This window comes from Balaenoptera acutorostrata, chromosome 3 (assembly GCF_949987535.1).
Source record: "Balaenoptera acutorostrata chromosome 3, mBalAcu1.1, whole genome shotgun sequence".
Taxonomy (NCBI): domain Eukaryota; kingdom Metazoa; phylum Chordata; class Mammalia; order Artiodactyla; family Balaenopteridae; genus Balaenoptera; species Balaenoptera acutorostrata.
The window spans coordinates 18,956,368-18,981,675 of NC_080066.1; the positions used below are offsets into that span (position 1 = coordinate 18,956,368).

The following is a 25,308-nucleotide window of genomic DNA, read 5'->3' on the forward strand; positions in this document are numbered from 1 at the left end:
GGTAGGGAAAAAGACTGTCAACTGCAGTTGCAGAATCTCTGGGAAAATGCAGCAAGTTTCTCCAGCTTCTTCTTGTTAGTTGCTTCTTATGATCCATTCTCTTCAATCTGTTATTTCTTATAATCCAGTCTCTCGCCCCTTTACACACGTGGAGTTGATCTTGTCCCTCTGCTTACAGCCCCACTTGGCCCCAGTTGGGTTTGCTCATACACAGTCTCCTTCCCGCGCCCCTGCCTGTGCACAGACCTCCTTCCTCATCTAGCGACTCCTCGGTGCTTCTCAAACTGCCCAGCCTGCCTTTGTGTCAGGGCTGTGCATCTTTTATTCCTCCTGCCTTGCGTGCTCTTCCCGGGCTGGCCCCTGGGCAGGAGTGCAAGCAGAGAGGGGAGCCTTCTGCCACCGCCCAGCCCCAGCCCCAGCCCCAGCCCCATCGCTCTCTGTCACTTTACCTTGTTTGCCTATTGTTATGTGTCCTCCCGCCGTCCTCCGCCTGCCAGAATGTAAACTCCAGGAGGGTAGGGACTCTGTCCATCTTGATCCCCATTACCTAGAACAGCACTTGGCACATAGAAGGTGCTCAGTAAGTATTAGAACAGTAGAGATAGTGCATTCATTTCACATCTAATAAACGTTTTGTGGTTCTTGACCTTGGTATTTTTAAAGAGCACAGGCCAGTTATTTTAAAATTACCCCTTAGTTTGGGTTTGTCTGATGTTTTCTCTTGATTTGCTTCAGGTTCTGCATTTTCAGCAGGAATACCGCAGACGTGGTGCATCACATCCAGGGGCACACGTGTCCTGTTCATCCCAGGGCTGCTGATGTTGACTTTATACTCGATTAAGGAGTGGTACCATCTGGGTTTCTTCAGCATAATGTAGCTTTAATTAATAGTAGTAATTTGTGGGGAGATTGAGACTATGTAAATGCCCCGTTTCTGATCAGTTTTTTCTCGTGAGCTTCAGTGTCCATTGGTGACTTAGGTCCTCCCGTGTTTTGGGTAGGCATCTGATGTGTGGGCGAGCTCTTCCTTCTCATTTATATATTTGCCAGTTTGGAGTCATGGATTCTTATTTTATTCAGTGAGTTGCAATATGTTCTTCTTATTTTTTGTTGTTGCTCAGATTGTCCCAGATTTGGTTGGTGGGAGCCTCTTCAAACTACAAAGTGGTTTCTTTATCGGCTTTGTCCTTTTGATATGTCCTCCTCATTCCTTGAACACTTCCTTAATTTCTCGCAGGATATTTGCCTTTTAGAAATAATTTTTCTCTTGGTTTGGAAAACGTTTTCCCCCTTAAGAAGTATGGATGCAATATTTTCCTTTACAGAACATCACAGTAACGTCAGTAGCCAACCTTGGTGCCTGAAGATGTGGCCTTAAGCAAGTCTCTCTTTTGGTAAACTCGCATGATTTTGCTTGCTGGTTCTTTGAAATCAGAGAGTGGCAGGTTATCTGCTGGTAGCTCAGGGACAAGATAGTTGAGTGAGATGTTGACAGTATTTATTGAGTACTGCCAACGTGTAAAGCCTTCTACCTGGAGCTGGAAAAACTGAAGACAAGCGCCCACTCTGCTCCCTGGGGTGGAGGGTTTAGTGGAGGAAGATGAGACTGTCTGTGCATAAGAACAAGTGAGGTCGGAAAGGCGGACTTTGGTAACGAACAGTCCTCTTCACCGGCTCACACACAGAGGACAAGGCAAGGCCAAGGCCTGACCCATTTGACCTATAAAGATATTACAAATCACTTTCAGATTTAGATGGTAGATTACCTATACAGACAAAGGAGCCGGTGTCCCAAAATCCTTGTGAACCACACACCAGAAAGGGTGACACTGAAATAAAAGGGACCAGTGACTGTGTGAGTTGCAGGCACCCCGCTGCCGTGAAGCCAAGTCTGTGTGGGTTTATGTTCTGGATGTCTACTCGGAGCAGGGCGGAGTGTGTGGAAGGCCCCATACTTCACCAGAATCCGGGAGGCAATCATAGAGGGCGGGAGGCCAATGGGAGTTGGCCTCTGCGGTGGTCTGAGAGTTTGTGTCTCCCCAGAATTCACATGTTGGAATCCTCATGGCCATTGTGTTGGTATTCAAGTAGGGCCTTTGGGAGTGCTTGAGTCGTGAGGGTGGAGCCTTGTAAAAGAGACTTCAGAGCGCTCCCTTGCCCCTTCCACTAGGAGAGGATACGGTCAGAAGCCTGCACGCCAGAAGAGGGCCCTCACCCCACCGTGCTGGCACCCTGATCTTGGACTTCCGGCCTCCAAAACTGAGAAATCAATTTCTGGTGTCTATAAGCCATCCAGGCTGTGGTATTCTGTTACAGCAGCCGGAACAGACTAAGGCAGCCTCCTGGGGCTCCTCAGGCCCCCTCCTCTTGTGTTCCGGGAGGGGCATGAGGTGCTCCTCCAGGACAGATCTGCTTCTGGGGCTGTGTAGGGGCGGGGTGGGGTTGCTGGGGCACCGTGGCGGGCCGTTCTTCTGCACTTTTCCACGTGTAATATGGCTGACACCTCCAGGCGGAGATGTCATACGGCCTCTGACGGTCGCTGACCTGGTTGTTCCACTGCCCCCTTGTCCTGATCCACCTGGCCAGACATCTGTTCTGTGATTAGCTCTTGTGTGCATCAGGCTGTTCTTGGGACCTTTTTTTCTGTCCAGTGTACTCTTTATATCCGACCTAAACCCCTAGACGGCATTTGTTTGAGAATCCTAGGTCAGGCTGTCCTGAGTGCCGCGTTTAGGAGCATCTGGTTTTGGGTAGTAGGCTCAGCTGGTCAGAGTGGCCCAGGAAGATGAATATGTTGGAGCTATGGGAGCTAGATGTGAACAGGAAAAGACTGGAGCCAGTGGGAAGTCTGAGGTGGGATGGGGGTCTTGGAAAGAAAGTTATGGACGCGCCCTGCTGCCGCACCCCCAGCCCCAGACAGACTCGAGTCCCTCAGAGCACCCACCCTGCCCACCCGAGAGAATGAGTGGAGCAGCCTTGGAATTCAGGATCCTTGGAGACGGCAGGATGCTGTGTTGGTGAGTGGAAACCGGAGAAGGAGGAGGAAGAATTGGCTTTGAGGAAGGAGAGGGTAAACTTTGGGGGCATAGACAGGTTTTACACAGTCTCTCTCAGTGTTAAGTGATAATTAGTTTTTACAAAATTCATTTTAATATATTCCTGTTAAGAATGTAATTTTCTAGGTCTAGTAATGTGAAAGGATCTGAATGTTCTCATCCTCAGATTGGTGTCAAAGAGATGATGAAAGGATCCAGACTTATAGTCATTTTACTTGATGAAAATGTGTGTTTGCAGCAGCTCTTGGTGATTTGGGATTCTTTGATCTCGTTTCTCATATGACTTCTGGTCTTTTAGCCCTTCACCCATAATTCAAAACAGAGGAGGCAAGTAGGGGTGAAATTCAAGTATTCAGATTTAACTAAAGGTTCTTTTGATTATTCCTTTAAGTTATTCAAGCTAGCATGACACAAAGTTGACTGAATTTTACGTCCTGTTTGTTCCGCATATAATTAGATATACCAGAAGATTGCTTTCTGACCACCAGACGTAAGTTTTTAAGTTGGTTCAATATAATGTTATGCATTTAACTAATTTAAAAATATGATGTGGTGGAGTGGTCAGATGTACCATTAGGATGATTTTTTAATTAAAGTATAATTGACTGGACTTCCCAGCTGGCACAGTGGTTAAGAATCAGCCTGCCAATGCAGGGGACATGGGTTCGATCCCTGGTCCAGGAAGGTCCCACATGCTGCAGAGCAGCTAAGCCCGTGTGTCACAGCTGCTGAGCCCGCACTCTAGAGCCCGTGAGCCACGACTACTGAGCCCGTGTGCCTAGAGCCCGTGCTCCGCAACAAGAGAAGCCACCTCAATGAGAAGCCCGCGCACCGCAATGAAGAGTAGCCCCCGCTTACTGCAACTAGAGAAAGTCTGCATGCAGCAACGAAGACCCAACACAGCCAAAAAAAAAAGTATAATTGACTTACAATATTATATTAGTTTCAGGTGTACAACATAGTGATTCAATATTTCTATATATCATAAAACAATCACCACAATAAGTGTAGTTACCATCTGTTACCATACAGAGATGTTCCAATAATATTGAATATATTCTCTATGCTGTGTATTACATCCTTATGACTTATTTTATAACTGGAAGTTGTATTTCTTAACCTTCCTCACCTATTTCACTCATCCCCCCACTCCCCTCCCTCTGACAATCACCTGTTTATTCTCTGTATCTATGAGTCTGTTTCTGTTTTGTTTTATGTGTTCATTTGTTTTGTTTTTTGATTCCCCATAGAAGTGAAATCATACAGTACTTGTCTTTCTCTGTCTGACTCATTTCACTTAGCATAATCCCCTCAAGGTCCATCCATGTTGTCACAAATGGCAAGATTTCATTCTTCTTTATGGCTAATACTCTATTGTATAAAAATACCACATCTTCTTTATCCATTCATCTGTTGATGGACACATAGGTTGTTTCCATGTCTCGGCTATTGTAAATAATGCTGCTATGAATATGGGAGTGCAGACAGACATAGTGTTTTTGTTTTCTCCGGTATATACCTAGAAGTAGAATTGCTGGACATGTGGTAGTTCTATTTTCAATTTTTTGAGGAACCTTCATGCTGTTTTTCATGGTGGCTGCAACAATTTACATTCCCACCAACAGTATACCAAGGGTTTCCTTTTCTCCACACATTAGGATCATGTTTGAATGTGTGTTCATAGTAGTGTAGAATATCAAGAGACGACATATTTCTAAAGAGTTTTGAATTCTTATGTGAAAGTCAGCTTTAATAGGAGCACTACCTACATTAATATGCTTACTAGACGTTTTACCTCTGAGAATTGTATGTTTTTATGCTTCATTTTTTCCAGCTACTGTTTGTGTTTTTTCAAAACTTTGGGTTCTTTATATGATTTGCCTGTTAACTCTTATAACTTTTGAACTTTTAAAAGCCATCTTCTTTTACAAATTGAGGACTTTACCAAAGCAAAAGCTGTATAAATCTGATTTGGGGAATGGTCGTAAGTTAGAATTGGGCCCTAATTGTCAAACTGTGGACATTTTCTGAGCTCTCCTAGTGCTCATTTAAGTTCAAGACCACCTTGTATGTGCTTTTGAAACGAGCCAATTAGCATGTGTTTAACAATCAGTCAATTTAAACAAATGTGTTTTGTAACATGTTGAACTTTGAACATCAGTGCTCTGGGAGGTGGAAAATTCTAAGTGCACGGTGAAAGATTTTTATCACTGGGTTACGTACTTAACAGTCAGTTCTATCTCAAACTTGCCTAGTAGTGTTTGTTGAGCTGGTGAGGTTTATGGAGTATAAGTAGGACAGGTTATCTTTTTCCCTGGAGGACATTTGAGAGCAAGAGTAACATAAATTTTATACTCAGCTAGAAAAGAAAAGAAAAAAATATATACATATGTTTATGTTTAAATGGTCCTTATGATATGAAGACTTGTGTAGCAAAGAGTGATTGCCTTATTTTTACTGCAGCCTTGTATCTTAAAATCAAACCAAAACCTAGATTTATTTCTTTTATGCTTAACAAGTGAGGAAACATTTCTGTGCTTCCTACCACCAGGTGAAAAATGTTGAACTTCAAAAATAAAAAGTCACAGACAAATTCTCCCTCATTTGTATGCCGTTACTGTCAAGATATTGGATTACTTAATGCAAATCAAGATTTTTTGGTTAACTTCTCTGGATTTGAGGTTGTCAGTTCTCTTTTGCCCCTACTAATCTTTGTATGCTTAGAAACGGCCAGTTAAGGGGTCTTCCCTGGTGGCGCAGTGGTTAAGAATCCACCTGCCAATGTAGGGGACACGGGTTCGATCTCTGGTCTGGGAAGATCCCACATGCCTCGGAGCAACTAAGTCCATGTGCCACAACTACTGAGCCTGCGCTCTAGAGCCTGTGAGCCACAACTACCGAAGCCTGTGCGCCTAGAGCCAGAACTCCGCAACAAGAGAAGCCACCATGGTGAGAAGCCCGCGCACTGCAACAAGGAGTAGCCCCAACTACTACTCTCGTTTCTTGCCGCAACTAGAGAAAGCCCGCGCGCAGCAATGAAGACCCAACGCAGCCATAAATAACTAAATAAATAAATAAATAAATGGCCAGTTAAGTATATATAATACTAGGTAAAAAAATAAAAAAGATTATTAATCTAAATAAAATCTTTAATTGAAAGTATTGTACCAATGTTAATTTCTTAGTTTTTAAAACTGTGTATATAAGGTGTTATAACTTTGGGGGAAGCTGGACAAAGGGTATATAGGAACTCTGAACGATTTTTTTTTTTTAATCAGTCATCAGTTTTATACACATCACTTTATACATGTCAATCCCAATTGCCCAATTCAGCACACCACCATCCCCACCTCACCGCAGTTTTCCCCCCTTGGTGTCCATACGTTTGTTCTCTACATCTGTGTCTCAACTTCTGCCCTGCAACCCGGTTCATCTGTACCATTTTTCTAGGTTCCACATACATGCGTTAATATACGATATTTGTTTTTCTCTTTCTGACTTACTTCACTCTGTATGACAGTCTCTAGATCCATCCACGTCTCAACAAATGACTCAATTTCGTTCCTTTTTATGGCTGAGTAATATTCCATTGTATATATGTACCACAACTTCCTCATCCATTCGTCTGTTGATGGGCATTTAGGTTGCTTCCATGACCTGGCTATTGTAAATAGTGCTGCAATGAACATTCGGGTGCATGTGTCTTTTTGAATTACGGTTTTCTCTGGGTATATGCCCAGTAGTGGGATTGCTGGGTCATGTGGTAATTCTATTTTTAGTTTTCTAAGGAACCTCCATATTGTTCTCCATAGTGGCTGTATCAATTTACATTCCCACCAGCAGTGCAAGAGGGTTCCCTTTTCTCCACACCCTCTCCAGCATTTGTTGTTTGTAGATTTTCTGATGGCCCATTCTAACTGGTGTGAGGTGATACCTCATTGTAGTTTTGATTTGCATTTCTCTAATAATTAGTGATGTTGAGCATCTTTTCATGTGCTTCGTGGCCGTCTGTATGTCTTCTTTGGAGAAATGTCTATTTAGATCTTCTGCCCATTTTTGGATTGGGTTGTTTGTTTCTTTAATATTGAGCTGCATGAGCTGTTTATATATTTTGGAGATTAATCCTTTGTCCGTTGATTTGTTTGCAAATATTTTCTCCCATTCTGAGGGTTGTCTTTTGGTCTTGTTTATGGTTTCCTTTGCTGTGCAAAAGCTTTGAAGTTTCATTAGGTCCCATTTGTTTATTTTTGTTTTTATTTCCGTTACTCTAGGAGGTGGATCAAAAAAGATCTTGCTGTGATTTATGTCAAAGACTGTTCTTCCTATGTTTTCCTCTAAGAGTTTTATAGTGTCCAGTCTTACATTTAGGTCTCTAATCCATTTTGAGTTTATTTTTGTGTATGGTGTTAGGGAATATTCTAATTTCATTCTTGTACATGTAGCTGTCCAGTTTTCCCAGCACCACTTATTGAAGAGACTGTCTTTTCTCCATTGTATATCTTTGTCTCCTTTGTCATAGATTAGTTGACCATAGGTGCGTGGGTTTATCTCTGGGCTTTCTATCTTGTTCCATTGATCTATGTTTCTGTTTTTTTGCCAGTGCCATACTGTCTTGATTACTGTAGCTTTGTAGTATAGTCTGAAGTCAGGGAGTCTGATTCCTCCAGCTCCGTTTTTTTCCCTCAAGACTGCTTTGGCTATTTGGGGACTTTTATGTCTCCATACAAATTTTAAGATGATTTGTTCTAGTTCCGTAAAAAATGCCATTGGTAATTTGATAGGGATTGCATTGAATCTGTAGACTGCTTTGGCCCCTCAGAGGGGCCTCAGAGATCATCTTACTGTCTCCTTAACTGAGGCTCCGAGTTATCCCAGGTCACAAGACTGCTGAAAGGCTGATCAGTGGGGCTGGGCGAGCAGCTCTCCAGACTCCAATCTGGTGTACTTTCCACCACTGAATTCTGAGATCTCATCGCTCTATTGAGAAACCCTTCAGTGTTTTCCACTTTCCTGGTGTATGGGAAGGAGTGGCAGTATCCTGCCTGTTATCTTGAGGAACTTCCTGCTGGTCTGACATCATGGACACCGCGCAGCTTGCTTTGTGGAAGTAGTCCAGTGCCAAATGCACAAAAAGCGTTCTGGACTAATTCATCATCAGGCAGAGATGGCCTTGCACTGTGATAGGGGCAAGGTTATTTAAGAGTGTCTGAGGTGCTGGTGACTGTGTGGGTACTGACTTCCCCCTGCGGGTGTCAGTGGGACAGAGGAACAGAGCAGGACAGACGAGCCTTGACAGAGATCCCACCTGGGACCTTGGACCCATTAGCACCATATTGCATCCCGCCAGAGGCTTCAGCCAAACTGTTAAGGGTGTGAACGTTGTCTGGTTTCAGGGGTAGATTTGTTGTTCATCACATTTGGAAAGCCAAAGATGAAAGGCTCAGCAGAGTCCAGGGAGATTGTGGTCTCTGGCAAGTCCTAAACAGAACTGTTTCTGTGATCCCTGAAAACTTGGATTCTTGCTTTCAGAAAACACAGAAGAAATTCCAATCAATTTTTTTTTTTTTTAAATCGGAGTAATTCTGTGATATGCTTTTGAGTCTCCAGGGTATATATCTGTGCATGAAGTCATTGCTCCTCATCCATTTTTAAAATATTTATTTATTTATTTATTTATTTATGGCTGTGTTGGGTCTTTGTTTCTGTGCGAGGGCTTTCTCTAGTTGCGGCAAGTGGGGGCCACTCTTCATCGCGGTGCGCGGGCCTCTCACTATCGCGCCCTCTCTTGTTGCGGAGCACAGGCTCCAGACGCGCAGGCTCAGCAATTGTGGCTCACGGGCCTAGTCGCTCCGTGGCATGTGGGATCTTCCCAGACCAGGGCTCGAACCCGTGTCCCCTGCATTGGCAGGCAGATTCTCAACCACTGTGCCACCAGGGAAGCCCCCAATCAATTTTTTTATGGAAAAGAGTTATGAAAATATAAGAGAATAAATTCTTGGCTTTGTTGACTTGGGAAAAAAATGCACAACGTTAGAGCTGTGAGTTTCAGTTTGATTGGGGTGGGGTGGTGGTCCCATTAGGGACTGTAGCCTGGCAGACAGCCTCTTGGATAGCTCTGAGGACCTGCTCCACAGAGACAAGCACGTGTGTGATTTTGGTGAAGGGTGTGTGTAATCAGGCACGCCTCTCGGTAAAAGTTGCTGCTAGTCACGAGCAACAGATATCTCAGTTAATGATTTTAGTGCTTTTCTAAGTATGGGAAGATGCCAGGATCTGTGTTCATAAAATTTTCTCCTAAAAATACCTAACTGTGTGAGGGCCTGTTCTGCCTGTTTCCCAGAAAATGGAGTGCCTCATTCCTGATCTTCACCCTGAATTCCTTTCATGGTGTACTGTAGGTAGAACTGGATGGTGGACAGCATTCTTTGTTTTATAGCTTAATATACCCATTTGAGAAAACTGCTCCATTGGGCCTTCCCCTATTAAATTTTTCTTGCCTGAGATTTTCACAGGATTTTTATTAGTGTCCTGAACTGACTTAGGTGAGCTGAACATATATAAAAATATGCAGTTGAGGTGTGTTTCTGAGATGAAGCCTACTAATGTGTGATGGAGTACTTTTCTGCTTCTGCACGTTATCACATTTGTGTGAGTTTCATAAATTGGACCCCAGAGAAATCAATATTTTTATTAGATTAGAGGCGACCAAATATCTTAATAAAGTGCATTTGAATTCTGACTTGTGTTACTCTAGGCTTGGCAGACCACTTCTGAGAGCATTTAAAAGGGTGACTGGGGGACTTCCCTGGTGGCGCAGTGGTTAAGAATCCGCCTGCCAGTGCAGGGGACATGGGTTCGAGCCCTGGTCCGGGAAGATCCCACATGCCGCGGAGCAGCTGAGCCCGTGCTCCGCAACAAGAGAAGCCACCGCAGTGAGAAGCCCACGCACCACAACGAAGAGCAGCCCCCGCTCGCCGCAACTAGAGAAAGCCCGTGTGCAGCAGTGAAGACCCAACACAGCCAAAAATAAAATAAATAAATAAACTTAAAAAAAAAAATAAAAGGGTGACTGGTACACTGTTCTGGATCAGAATTCCCTGGATGGCTATTTGAAAACACAGATTTCTAAATCAGAATTTATAAGGATGGAACTGTGGAATATGTGTTTTCAGTAAATTGCTCAGATAATTTGCCCTAAAGCCTTAGCTCCTACAAGCCTCACTACAACCCCGAGATTTCACTGTTGAGGGCATATGCTCAAAGAGGGGAGGTAAATTCTGTCTTTCACCCTACCCATATTCTTTGGGCGTTTATATGTATTTGGTGTGTGCCTGGAAGTGGGCTGGTTATGAAGCCTCAGTTGAACGTTGTTCTAACTTAGCTAGTTATAGACATTGCATGATAATGATCAGGGATCTTCTGTTTCTGTTGCTGTGTGGTTATCTGGAGACTTGGTCAGGTAGTGTTACTACTTTGGATAGAAGCTCTTAAACTCTGTTCATTGTTGATTGCCTCTCAGATAGTTTATTTTACTTTTTGTTCTGTGAGGTTTTTTTTTTTTTTTTTAAAGGCTGGATATCTTTTCCTGTCATCCCCACCTAGCCTGTGTCTCCCTTCACAGCAGGGACTGTATGTGGATGATGTCGGTAACAGCACTGCCCAGCGTTACCGAGGAGACGCAGGAGGAACATGGTACCTGGTTAGTGGTGGCAGGCTGGTGAGAGGGGACCTCCTCTTCCTTTCTGTTGCCACTGTCGCCACACTTGCTCCTGCTCTCATTTCTTTTTCTTTTTTTAAATTAATTAATTTATTTATTTTTGGCTGTGTTGGGTCTTCGTTTCTGTGTGAGGGCTTTCTCTAGTTGCAGCAAGCAGGGGCCACTCCTCATTGCGGTGCGCGGGCCTCTCACCATCGTGGCCTCTCTTGTTGCAGAGCACAGGCTCCAGACGCGCAGGCTCAGTAGTTGTGGCTCACGGGCCTAGTTGCTCCGCGGCATGTGGGATCTTCTCAGGCCAGGTCTCGAACCCGTGTCCCCTGCATTGGCAGGCGGATTCTTAACCACTGCGCCACCAGGGAAGCCCTCTCATTTCTTAAGGCTGGACTCAGTGGTCTCCTTGGCCCCCTCTGCTTTCAAGACCCATCCTTCACCACCCTGCCAGGCTAACCTGCAAATGCCAGTTTGAAGAGTCCCTCCCTCCTCAGTGACCTTCGCTGACCCTCCCTGACCTGGGAGGCATTCCACAATTTCACTTCTGCCTGCTTTTCTGAACATCTCATCTTGCCCTTTCAAGCGAAGTCTGTCCCAGTTGGGACCTGTTTTTTCATCCTCCCCACAGTTTTAAATGTGGGGCTCGAGCTGAGGAGGGTTAGGACAGGGCAGAGACGTTATAAGTGTTCCCGTGGCGTAGGCTGCAGGGCCCGGGACGGGACGTGGGGACGCAGCACCCAGCCGGTTTGGAAGTCGAGTGGAGAAGGGTGGTCAGAGTTAGGACGAGGCAGCCGCAGAGGTCCAAGGAAGAAACAACTTCAAGACGAAGAGGATGATCAGCAATACTGAGTGTTCAGGCAAGTGGGTGAAGACTGAGGGAGTTCCGTTGCATTTGATGAGCGAAGGATGGCAGTTTGGTGTGTTCTGTAAAGATTTCAGTGGGAACAGAAGTTAAATTGCCCAGCAATGAGGGGCCAGACCACTCATTTGTGAGATTTGAAAATGAAAAGGCAGGTTTTATTTATTTATTTTTCCCCGCAAATGACAGATTCTTAGGTGTTTTGAAGGCCCAGAGGATGGAGCTGGTATAGAGGGGAAGAAGATTCAGAATAATTTAAAAGAGCCATCGTGGAGGAGGAGGAGGGAAGGGATGGGGTTTCCCCAGGGACTCCGTTGCCTCTGGCAGTCAGGAAGGAGGAGAGGGCGGGCGGCAGGCGGCGGCACTGGGTTCTGTCGGTGGGAGAGGAGTCTCAGTGTTAGCGGGCGTGGGGTAGCTTGCGCTGATGCTGCAGAGGTTAGTCTTGCAAAGGTCTGTCTTGTGTTATCCTCTTCTCTTCACAAAGCTTAGGTGACTCACCGTCTCAGGCGTGAACCCGGTGCCTTCCGTGGTGCCCAGGCCATCGCTCGTCTGCCTTCGAGGACCCCCTGTCCCGTGTGTCATTCTCCCAGCAGGCCCGGCTGTTTGCCGATGATGTGCCTTTGCTCATGCTGGCTCAGGCCTTGGCCGGAATTACCCTTTCGTGCTCCGCCTTCCTCCTCTGTGCTCATTAGGTGTTGGTTAACTGTAGATCTCATCCCATAGAGAATGGAAACACATTTCTTAAAATTATGGTTATTTTTAGTCATGCTTTTATTTCCTCTGCTAGGTTATAACTGAAAGGATTTTTAAATCCAGGAATAATTTAAACTGTAATAAAATGTAATAAGAAAATGTATGTAAATATCAGAGGATAAGCCTGAGTTGGGCTGACTTGAGTTTGAATCCTGGCTCTGCGTCTCCCTGGGTGTGGCTTGGGGTGATTACATCCTGTCACCTTATTAACCTACAAAGTGGGGATCATGAAACCTACTTTTTAGGGATGGGGGGCCCAGGCCTGGCACACAGTAAGTGCTCTGTAGTCCACACTACAGTTGTTAATAACAGATTCCTTGCTTCCTGACAGCATTTGGCTGAACCTTGGGAGGGATGACGAGGTAGAGAAGAGCGGGTGAGTGTGCCCCCTCCTCCTCCTCAGTGCAGTGAGGGCAAGGATGCGGGATTCTGCTCTGAACTTCCAATCCCACGGCTGTGCACATCGTGTAGTAAAGAGGTGGTGGATGCTCTTTATGACTGTTAACTTGTTTTGTAAAGTGCCCTATGCAAATAGTGATTTCATTTTTTTCCTGGTGATTGCATAGAAGGAAGCACATATTTATTCTAGGAAAGTAGTGTACACATAGTGATGACATCATTTTATACAGGTTTTTTTTTTTGGATTGGCAACTAGTTGGGAGTAGCACATAATTAGATATTTATAACATTTATGGCAAGAGATGCAGCTTATAAAATTAAAGTGTCCCCCATTAAAGTTGCTCTGCTTTGTCTTTGCCCATAGAACCCTGAGCATCTTGAAATGATTTATTTTTGGCCCTTTCCTTTTCAGAACAAATGCTGAGGCTTAGACATTTAGTAGGTCAGCTGTGTGAAGTATACATACTATATAGCTTATGAAACCAGAGAAGGAATATTACCGTGGGGTTAATTTTTTCTTATTAATTTTTAATGTATTTGACATTGTTGCTGGAGAGCTGATCCTTCCATTTTCTCAGTAGGAATACAGATGTTTCCTAACAGAGAAACAGGAAAAGAAGCTTTCTCTATGAGAACTCGACAAACCAATATAAATATTTTAAGAGTATTCTATTCTGTTCATCTCCATAGTCAGTCACACTGGGTTTTAGCTCTCATCCATCTTTGTGACGAATGAGTGCACATGAAGTTGTAGTGCTGAAAATATGTCTCATGACATAGAGGCTAGTGATAAATGACACTTGTAACCTAGAGATTGTGTTGAAATGTTTTGCAGGTGCAGATGGGGTGGTGGTTCATAATTTAGCCAGTGGGAAGCAGCTCATTGAATGGTGATGCAACTGTGATCTTTGTGAAGTGTTTCTTGGTTTGTCAGATATGCATTCTGAAACAGTTTATGTTCATAGCATACTAGAAGTCTAACTAGAGGTCTCATATATGTGTCTCTGGAAAATAGGTAAATATGCCAAAGAGAATGCTGACAAAAAAGGGAGAAAATGAAGTCATTGTCCATGGAAGAGATTTGGATTGTTAAAACCAGGATGCAAAGGAGACAAAAGCGTATTGTCAGCACTTGTTACAAAGTGGTGCTGAGCAGGTACTCTGATGCTTGTCATTTGACAGAAAAGAGTAAGGGTGAAGAGTGAGGGTTCAGATTTTAAGAAAGGAAGTTGAAAAGCTCCAGGGAAAGAGTGTGGATAGGTCAGTGCCCCTCCCTCCCTCCTTCTCTCCCTTCCTCCCCCCGTCCCTCCCTTCCTTCCTTCCGAGTGTTCATAGAAGCTTTATTTGGAAGAGCCAAAAACTGGAAACCACCCAGACGTCTTTAAACGGGTCGATGAGTATATCATGGAATGCTACATAGCAATCAAAAGGAACGAACTACCTGCCCATGCAACACCCTGGGTGCATCTCCAGAGTATTGGGCTAAGTGAAAGAAGCCAGTCCCCAGCGATGACATTGTGTGCAATCCCAAGTGTGGGGCCCTTCTCCTTTCATTTTCTGTGGTTCCTGCCCACTTTTCCACTCTTTCATCTCTCCTTCGCTTTCATCCGTAGTATCTCTCTTTCTTCTGTTGTCTCTGCTGTGCTTCTTGGTTTCCCATAAAAGACTGCCTGTGACAGGCACCAGCAGGCAGACAGAGTGCTGCACTTCCTGTGCTTATTAAGCTCCTCTCCGTGCATCTGTCATAGCACAGACTTGGAGAGACGGATTCAAAAGTCACCCTTTAGAGTTTCAGAGGTACAGTAAAGGTAGCATAATTGCCCTTGTGGTCTTTCCATGCTGTAGCAAAAGGCAGGATCTCCTTCCTTTTTCTGGCTGAGTAGTATTTCATTTTATATATGTCACAACTTCTTTATCCATTCATCTGTCAGTGGACACTTGGTTTGTTTCCATGTCTTGGTTATTGTAAATAATGCTGCTATGAACATTGGGTTGCAGTTACCTCTTCAACAGTGTGTTCTCTTTTTCTCTGGATGTATATCCAGAAGTAGAATTTCTGGATCATATGGTAGTTCTATTTTTAATATTTTGAGGAACCTCCATACTGTTTTCCATAGTAGCTGTACCAATTTACAATCCCACCAACAGTGCACAAGGGTTCCCTCTTCTCCACATTCTCACCAGCATGTGTTATCTCTCATCTTTTTGATGATAGCCATTCTAAGAGGCACGAGGTGATATCTCATTGTGGTTTTAGTTTGCATTTCTCTGATGTGTAATGATGTTGAACACCTTTTTGTGTACCTATTGGCCATCTGTACGTCTTTTTTTTTTTTTTTTAAAGTTATACAGTTTTTATTTATTTATTTATTTATGGCTGTGTTGGGTCTTCGTTTCTGTGCAAGGGCTTTCTCTAGTTGCGGCAAGTGGGGGCCACTCTTCATCGCGGTGCGCGGGCCTCTCACTATCGCGGCCTCTCTTATTGCGGAGCACAGGCTCCAGACGCACAGGCTCAGTAATTGTGGCTCACGGGCCTAGTTGCTCCGCGGCATGTGGGATCTTCCCAGACCAGGGCTCGAACCCGTGTCCCCTGCATTGGCAGGCAGATTCTCAACCACTGCGCCACCAGGGAAGCCCCAAGCCATCTGTATGTCTTCATTGGAAAAATGTCTATTTAGGTCCTTTGCCAATTTTTACTTGGGGTATTTTCTTGTTGTTGTTACTGAATTCTTTTATATGTTTTGGATATTAACTCCTTATCAGATGTATTATTTGCAAGTATTTTCTCTTATTCTGTAGGTTGTCTTTCATGTTTGTTTCTTTCACTGTGTAGAATCTTTTAGTTTGATGTAGTTCCACTTGTTTATTTTTTATTTTGTTGCTTGTGCTTTAGGTGTTATATCAAAAAAAATCATTGCCAAGACCCATGTCAGGGAGCTTTATTTCTATGTTTTCTTCTAGGAGTTTTATGGTTTCAGGTCTTACATTAAGTCTTTAATCCATTTAGAGTTTATGTTTGTGAGTGATGTAAGATAGGGGTCTCGTTTCATTCTTCTACTTGTGAATATCCAGTTTTTCAGCATCATTTATAGAAGAAACTGTCCTTTCTCCATTGTTTATGCTTGAATCCCTTGAGAAATATTAGTTGACTGTATATGGAGGGGTTTATTTTTGGGCTCTTGATTCTGTTCCATTACTGTATGTGCATGGTTTTATGTCAGTACATACTGTTTTGATTACTATAGCTTTATAATATAGCTTGAAATCAGGAAGTGAGATGCCTCCCACTTTGTTCTTCTTTCTCAGGATTGTTTTGGTTATTTGGGATATTTTGTGGTTTCAAATACATTTTAGGCTTTTTTTCCATTTCTGTAAAAAATGCCTTTGGAATCTTGAATAGGGATTGAATTGAATCTACAGATGACTTTTGGTAGTATGGACATTTTAACAATATTAATTCTTCCAATCCATGAACATGGAATACCTTTTATTTATTTGTGTCTTCTAGATTTCTTTCATCAATGTCCTGTAGTTTTCAGTGTAGAAGATTTTCACCTACTTGATTAAATTTATTTCTAGGAATTTTATTCTTCTTGATGCTGTTGAAAATGGGTTTTCTTTATTTCTTTTTCAGATAATTCATTGTTAGTATAGAAAATGCTGCTGATTTTTGTGTGTCAACTTTGTATCCTGCAACTTTACTGAATTTGTTGATTATATCTAATGGTTTTCTGGTGGACTCTTTAGGACTTTCTATATATAAAAATCATGTAATCTGTAAATAGAGCCAATTTTACTTCTTCCTTTTCAAGTTTGATGCCTTTTCTTTTTCTTGCCTGGATGCTCTGCCTAGGACTTCCAGGACTGTGTTGAATAGGAATGTTGAGAGTAGGCACCCTTGTCTTGTTCCTGATTGTAGAGGAAAAGCTTTCAACCTTTCACCGTTGAGTGTGATGTTAATGGTGAGATTGTATTTTTCCTATAGCCTTTTTTTTTTAATGTAATGTGGATATTCTTTGATACTATACCAGAACTTGACAGGTGGTAGTTTACGGAAGGTTAGTTGCAATGTGGAATCTGAAACCATTTATTCTGTTACATTAAAATGTATTGCTCTAGCTTGTACTTTGAATGGATCTTTTACCCATCCAAAGTTTTGTAACATCATGCTTTGATCATTTGGAAAATATTGGTTTACCAAGTTATGCAGATCTTTTAAATTAAATATTGTCATATTTCATCCATCCATCTATCCATCTATCGGTCTGTCTGTCTACCTAAAATTACACTTCACTCACCTCTATCAATCTGTCTATCTAAAATTACACTTGCCTCGGGACTTCCCTGGTGGCGCAGTGGTTAAGAATCTGCCTGCCAATGCAGGGGACACGGGTTTGAGCCCTGGTCCGGGAAGATCCCACATGCCACGGAGCAACTAAGCCTGTGCACCACAACTACTGAGCCTGTGCTCTAGAGCCCCTGTGCCACAACTACTGAAGCCCACGCGCCTATTGCCCGTGCTCCGCAACAAGAGAAGCCACTGCAATGAGAAGCCCGTGTACCGCAACAAGAGAAGCCACTGCAATGAGAAGCCCGTGCACTGCAATGAAGAGTAGGCCCCGCTTGCCGCAACTAGAGAAAGCTTGCGTGCCGCAACGAAGACCCAGTGCAGCCATAAATAAATAAATAAATAAATTAATTAATTACAAAATAAAAATAAAATTACACTTGACTCACCTGTGATCTCATCAGAAAAGTCTTGATGATTAGAAATCATCAAGGTTACGGTGGCAGACATGAGTTTCTAGAGTTCTGACTTCTAAGTGAAAGCTCAAATTTTATACCATTAACAATGCACATTTGAAGTTAACAGCCTCTCTTCAAATATTAACAGATAGGCAAGTATGAATAACTATAGTTTGTCATTTTTTTTTCAGGTAAAAATGATATTCTATGAAAAAAGTGGCTAGTTTAGCTTACAACTCAATTGCCACATGCTTAAGAGCTTTTTCTCAAGGTGACCATTGAAATACGTGCCATTTCATCACATAGAATATTAAAAAGATATTTACTCAAGGGTAGAGATCTAGTAAAATTATCTTTACTGTTTCATCAAGGGCATTCTTAAGTGAAACTGGCCTTTTTTTTCTCCCCCCCCCCCCCTTTCTGTGAGTGCGTGAGGGGAAGAATACAAGAATTACTGGTACAGTTTGGTGTACCTTGATTTGTGCCTGGGCGTCAGCAGTTTTAACCACCATTGCATTTGCACCATTACTGCAAAAGTCAACACAATGAAAAGGCCAAAACTTCTTTGTATTACAATACAGATGGTTTCAGACCCCCTGAAAGCTTCTTGGGGAATTCAGGGACCACATTTTGAGGCCCGCTGGACTAGCACATAGTAGATGTTAAGTACATACATCAACTGGTATTATTGTCTTGTATTACAATGCTTTATTTATAGCTCTGTCTTCTTTGATCCAGGCTCTTATTTCTTCTTCTCCAGCATTGGGCACAAAGTGTCCCAGAGAGAGTAGGACATTGATACATATGGGATTAATGCATGAAATCCTGTGGGTTAGTATTGGGGGAGGTCACGTTAAATAGCTACCTGTTGTGCTGGATGTTAAAAGGAAGGAGGCTGCTTTATGGGATGTGTGGTTCATCTTTTAGTGCTTTCTTGATAACTTTGATGGTGAATGACATTTTTCCCAAGGGCATGAGATAACTGCAGAATTTGATATTTGACATTTGGCTGTTTACCTACGTCTCAGGGGTTTCTGTGGTGACATTTGAGCTCACGAAGACGTTTCAGGCAGCCAGAGCATGTGTGGTTTCCAACTGTCACCTCTTTCCAGGAATTGGCCCACGTGTCCATTTGGATGTGCACAGGGAACTCAGGTGCTAGTGCAGGGAGGGGGCAGCCGGGACACGGGAGGCTGAGTAGCCGCAGGAGGCTGAGTTCCACCTGGATCCACTTCTCCATTAAGACCTGGTTTCTCAGCACTTTAGGCAGTGTATGTGTTTTGTTTTTTTATTTTGTTTTTAATGTGATGACAAAAAGTTCATGAGTATTGGAGCCATTACCTTAAAGAGTTGGAAGAGTTTTTTGGTACGCTTTATCCTGACCCTGATATTTGGATAATTAACCTGGAGGTGACTGTTGTTATATTTAGGTTTTTCAGAATCGATGTCTGCTTGGCTTCTGAGCTCTTCCTTATTACCAGTGTTGTTTTCAGCGGGAGAAGCCGCTTTCCTTTGTAAGCAGATTCTCTGTGGTGTGATCAAAATACTCCCTTCTTCCAGAGGGCTCAGAAGTTGAAAGGGAACCCCAGCTGTTGGGCTTGGGGGTTGTGATAAGATGTGTGATATTCATTGTTTCACAGCATAAGAGATTTTGCCTGGTGTTAACCTATTTATATGGGTGACTCCCTGGAAGTCCTCTGTTACTCCTTTTTATGCTAGGGTGCGGTGTACATATACTGAGGAGAGCTGGGGGGTTTTTGGTTTGTTTGTTTGTTTGTAGTGATCTAAGCCTTTAGGGCAGAGACAGAAGGGAGCCAGAAAGAGGGCAGAGAGCAGGGCGGGGTGTTAGGGAGGGGGCTGCCACCTCAGGGAACTACAGCGTGTGTGGGCGTCACAGCCTGCAGCGTGCTGTCCCGTGTCCCACCCATTCTGATCCTCACCATGACCTTACTAGTTCGATAGGGAGGCAGGATTACTACCCAGTTTTATAGGTGTGGAAAGTGAGACTCACACCTGCCAGTCTAAAATCCTAGGTTAGCCAGTAGTGGGCCCCGGCCCTCAGGCCTCCTGCTTCCTACCACGCTCGGCCTGCTCTGTGAGTGAGACACTGGCGGAGCTGGTGTGCTAAATGGTGACCTTGGAAAAGACTCCAACTGAAGTCGGAAGGAGCACTAGGAGACGTGCGGAGGTGGGGTGGCCCCCGCCCAAGCTTGGTTCATAGGTCAGGGGCTGATGAGGCCACACGCACACGAAGAGCATCCGACAAGCCTTGTTACGACATCGGAAGCTTTGTGGGGAGCGTGTGGGGCAGGCTGTCGGGCAGGCCGAGAGGTGTCTTAGGAGAGCAGGGGAAGGACACTGGCTTGGCTTTCATTGTGTTTCGAGGGTGAACTTGGCTGAGGGCTTCCTTGCCTGCCTGCCTGCCCGGGCTTGGGTGGCTTGAAAGTCCTGCATGTGCTGAAGGGGGTCCCTGGCTTTCTTCCCAGCTTGTGCCCGGAATTCCGGCCTTAGAGTCGTTTGTGGTATGTATTGCATTCAGTTCATTCAGCCTTTTGGGGTGATGTCTCTCCTTCGGCAACAGTCCTCACATCATGGTTGTATCTTTTGCTGGGCTCTGATCCATGCAGAGCAGAAGGGTTCAGGGCACCAGCCTCGGGTCATCGGGGGCTTGGATCTGGAAGTGCTGGTCCCAGTTTGGTTTGTATTTTGTAATGAATGCCTGGAGTCAGTCCAACATCCAATCATTGAGGCGAGTATGTGTAGGGCATCAAAAGGGAATAGTATAATGAATCCCTGTATATTCATCATCCAGATTCAATAATTTCAAGATATTTCCCAGGTACAGCTGACTGTTATATACAGAGCACTTAATTCTGCTTTCCTTTTATTACCTTACAACAGCTCCATGGGGCAGATATTATTTATCTCCATCTTGAAGATGAGAAAACTGACAGGCCCAGAGAGATTAAGTGACTTGTCCAGGGTCACACAGCAGCAGCCAACCTTCAAAGCCTGTGTGCTGAGTCCCTCCACTGCACTGCCTGGAAACACTTCTTAGCTTGTCTCACACAGTCCACTGGAGTCAGACTAGAAGTGGGACCAGGAGATCTCTCCACTTCATTTTCTTTCATGATGATTTTCTTGTGACTTTTCTCTTCCCGTTATTCTTTGGCACCCACCTACTTTATGGGCTTGGAACTTCTGAGTACCATTTGAACCCTGTGAAGCAGACAGTGGTGTACCAAGGACTGGGTGGTAGGAGTAGTCTGCTCTGGTGTGGGTGATGAAGAGGTGCAGTGTCTGTAGGAAATTTAATAGTAATAATAAAACCATCCAAAAGTTTGTCTGCAAAGTCTGAAAGTCTAGAATTGTGCCTATAATTCTGAATGTTGGTGATAACATATTCCTCCAACAAAAATCTTCTGTTGATGTGTGTTCTGAATAATTGCTGTGGTAACTTGAGTTTTAACAATATATATGTAAGCCTCAAATGAGTACTTTTTGATTACTTATCTTTTTTTAAAAAAATTTATTTATTTTATTTACTTATTTTTGGCTGTGTTGGGTCTTCGTTGCTGTGTGTGGGCTTTCTCTAGTTGCGGCGAGTGGGGGCTACTCTTCGTTGCGGTGGGCGGACTTCTCACTGCAGTGGCTTCTCTTGCTGTGGAGCATGGGCTGTAGGCGCTCGGGCTTCAGTAGTTGTGGCTCGCAGGCTCAGTAGTTGTGGTGCATGGGCTTAGTTGCTCCGCGGCATGTGGGATCTTCCCAGACCAGGGCTCAAACCCCTGTCCCCTGCATTGGCAGGAGGATTCTTAACCACTGCGCCACCAGGGAAGTCCTGATTGCTTATCCTTTAATAGACATCGTAGATCCCAGGATCCTGCCTTTAAATTAGGAGATTGCTCTGGAAATCACTTAGAAGCATTTGAACAGGAAGTAGTGTTTCTGGCCCAATGCTGGTTTGTCAGTATTTTCAAAACTGGTCTGATGATAAGCCACCTGGGCTGCTTGTTAAATGATAAGATCTTTCCCTTGAAGACTTTCAGAGGTTGGGGGTGGAGGGGTTGTGCTTGGGTAGTGGGAACCCTCCGTGTTAACAGTAGTCCTAGGTGATTCTTAAGATGAGGCAAGTTTGAAAAACAGTCCTTTTAGGTAGGAAAAACGTTCCTTTGTCAGTGAGTTTGGGAAACCCTGGTTGAGAGTAAAGCAGACTTCTTCCCTCTAGAATTCTGCTGAGCCTTTAATATGATAATTTGCATTACACATTGTGGGGAGTGGGAGTAAGATTATATAGATTAAGCAACATTTCCTAAACTTAACGTGACTATAGAATCCTCTTTTATTAGGCACACGGCAGCGTGATGTTCCACAAACAACACTTTAAGAAACAACGAATTATAACAACTCATGCTCCACAAATTCTAGTTAAAAGAGGCTTCCAGCTAGTGTTCTAGCAGGCTGGCTACTTGGTTTTGTAATGTCCCAGGAGATAAGCAGCTGGGGGGACCCTGCAGTGGAGGAAGTGGGGTTGATGCAGATCACGCCGCACTGGAGTATAACGTGAACGCAAATTGAGTCCCTTTGGGTCTGCGTGCACGCCACTGAGATGGCTCCAGGCCGCTCCTGGGCATGGGGTTGGCCTGGGGCACTCCCAGCTTGGGGTTGTGGGAGGAGCTTCCCGTAGGATGCACTTCCGTGGGCTCATGACGGTCCCGTTCTCTGGTGATGCCTTGGAAGGTAATCTGATTTCTCCCACCGGTCCGCACCATGCTTGTCTCAGGAAGTTTTGCCGGTGCTTAGATGGCTGATGAGTTCCTTTGGGGCCACCATTTCAGCCAAGGGCATTCATCTCTAGGAACTCACATTAATGCACAGAGTCAGATCCCTGGACCTTTGCTCCCAACAAAGGGATTGAGCTCATCTGTATTTCACAGTGATTGTAGCAAGAAGATGGTAGTAGAGAACCAGGTGTGTAATAGCCATAGGCCTGCTGAGAACTGATGGTGGCTAATAATCTGCTTGCTTATAGCTTTGATTATTGTGATTTGAAAATACTCAATCTGAATTATACAAATATGTGAATTAAAAATTGGAGTATTGTACATAAAATCTACAGCTCTAGTTTATTGCTTGTAATTGCTATAAAATAGTCAGTATATCCTTATACCCCATTTTATTTAGCTATTCTCCTTTTTTTTTTTTCTAACTACTCATTAATACAAATATTGACGTCATGAACATTTTGCACATGTCTCTTCGGGCACATGTTTTCGTGTTTTACAGTATAGATACCTAGAAGTGGAAGTATTGGGTCATAAAGAAATTTCAAATATATGTAAACTTCAAATTAACACACTTTTATTACTTATCCTTTTCAACTCTAATTGGCAGGCAGTGATTAACCAGGAACAGGGAGATGGGAATGACTGGCCTCCTCCTCCCAGTCTGCAGGCAATAAAGGGGTCCATTGTAGAGAATTTAAAAACTATGATAAAGCTGACCAAAAGTCAGCCTCCCTTTTTTTTTTTCTTTTCTTTTCTTTTTTTTTCTTGCCTGCTGTTCTAAACAATGTCAGTGATGAGATACTCTTCCTCCTCAAATCTTTTGTGGTCTAGCTTCCATACATTTGCTGCAAAGACTGTTGAGGCTTTTGTTTAACTTCGATAAGCCTTCTCTTTCGGTTCACAGGGAGGCTCCGAAGTGTACCGGGCTCCGTATCTGTGGACGATGCTGCCCAGGCACATTGGTTGTGAGGGAAAGTTCACGATGACTTGACTCTGGAGCTTGCCATCTCCAGCCCCTGGCGCTACTACTGTGTTAACAGGAGGTTGAGTAAACAGTGATAGCACAGTGGTTGTCTTCCTGTGTGGCCACTGGAGTTTTTGTGTTTAAAAGAACTTGCAGTGTAGTATTGTTGCTTGGTACCTGCAAATTTTAGTTCATAGGTGAAATACTTTGTCAGCAGTTTCCCAGAGTGGAATATATACTCCCAGCAGCAAAGTTTGAGAATTCTAGTTGTTCTGCATCCTCACCAGCACCTGATCTTTCTTTTAAAATAAGTGAAATTTCGTTTCACTGTGATATTCCTAATAGTAGATAAAAGTTAAAAAAAACTTTGCAGTACGCATCATCAGAACCATCGCATTCAATGTAGCTATTGGGGTGTGCTCCGTAGATGAGAAAAGTGTGGTCTCTCCATCCAACAATGAGATGTTCGGTGCTTTAGTTGAGAGTGACAGTGGCCCTTTGCTGAGCCACTTGAAAGAAGAAGGTTAGCGCTGTACTGTCCATTTCAGTGAACATGAAGGCATAATTTAACATAAATATGTGAGTTCTAAACATCACTTCATATCTATACTAATGTTTCTCATAAGTGTCTTGATCCTTTGTCTGTTTATATATTTGTTCCCGACAATCTGATTAAAATGAGAAATAGAGGAATAGGAATTGGATGTGCTTTTTGGACCTTTGGATGCGAAGTTCTATTAGATTTAGATGAAAATTTGTATCGAGATCCTGTAAAAGGACAGCTGGTGACCCGGGGGCACTTAACTTGGTGTTTGTTGGCTGGTTGAGGAGTCGTTTGTCACATCCTGCGAGTTCTTTTTTCTTTGTCTTTGTATGACGTCAGGTCTGTGGGGCTGCCCTCTCCTTCCCTCCTCGGTGTTGGTGAGAAGGCAGGGCTGGGGTGGAAAGGGATCCCTTGTAGAGGACGGTGACTCTTTGTCTCGTAGGTCTCTCGGGAGAGCTGTGTGTGCTGATGACGTATGGCCTCCCCCGTCAGTGTACAAGGGGTCGGAGGCACTCCCCTGAGAAAATGTGGGTTTGCAATGACTGGCGAGGTGGTTCTGAGCACCGGGGGAGGGTAGTGATGAAGAGGAGACCCTACCGCTGCGATAACCGGAGCGCCTCAGCTGCAACGAGACTGTCTGCTCAGTGTCCCGCCTGTGGTGGGATGGGGAATGGCTTTAATCAGCCTGCTGACCACACGTGCAAAGTAGGACATTGGGTGAGACCTCCGAGGAGCCAGGAGTAGATGAGGAAAAAGAAGGAGCTCAAGGAGAGGGAGGAGGGTCATCTTGCTGTACAGCAGAAATTAACACGACGTGGTAAAGCACCTGTACTCCAATAAAAATTAAGTGAAAAAGAAATGGGAGGAGGGGAGGGTACACATGTTCTTAAAAGTGATTATATGCACACAGTTTGTGATTTAAAAACTTACTGTGGGCAGTTTTCTAAGTTCAAAAAATAAGACAAAATTTCAGACAGTGTAATAAATTTAGTAGTTAATATATAGCACGTAGAATTGAACTTGCTGCCAGCATCCACAAGATAATATTTTAAGCCACAGATCGTTGATGGATTCTGAACACAGCTGTAGAATTTCCTACCGGAGCCCGGCTTTCCTGAAAATAACCGAATTAGGTACGGCCCTTCCCCTCTGGCCCCGGTCCTGCTGAGGCTGTGCTCCCCGGAGTCGTCTCGAGTGGGCAGACAAATACCAGGCTGGGATCCAGGGGCAACAGTCCCTCTGTGCTTTCCCACCTTCATTTTCATTTAATGTTTCAGAAAGTGGCCTGGCAGGTAACTTTGGGGCTATTTTCTACTCCTCTGGAGAGCAATTCCAGAGGAGCTGACTTTCTCTGGCCCGTGATTCTGCAGCTTTTTGTGGTATCACATTTAAATGCTGTGCTCCATAGTAAGCTATATTTATAGTCTCTGTTGTCTGAGGCTGCAGCAGAATAGACTCTGGTAGCAGACATTTCAGAAGGCCTACGTGAGCATCG

The 25,308-nt window shown here is 43.9% G+C and overlaps 1 protein-coding gene across 1 annotated transcript in view; it reads left to right on the forward strand.

Moving 5' to 3' along the window:
* Nucleotides 1-25,308, forward strand: part of CCNY (cyclin Y) — a 124,280-nt gene that overhangs the window by 15,680 nt on the left and 83,292 nt on the right. The gene's annotated exons all lie outside the window — the stretch shown is intronic.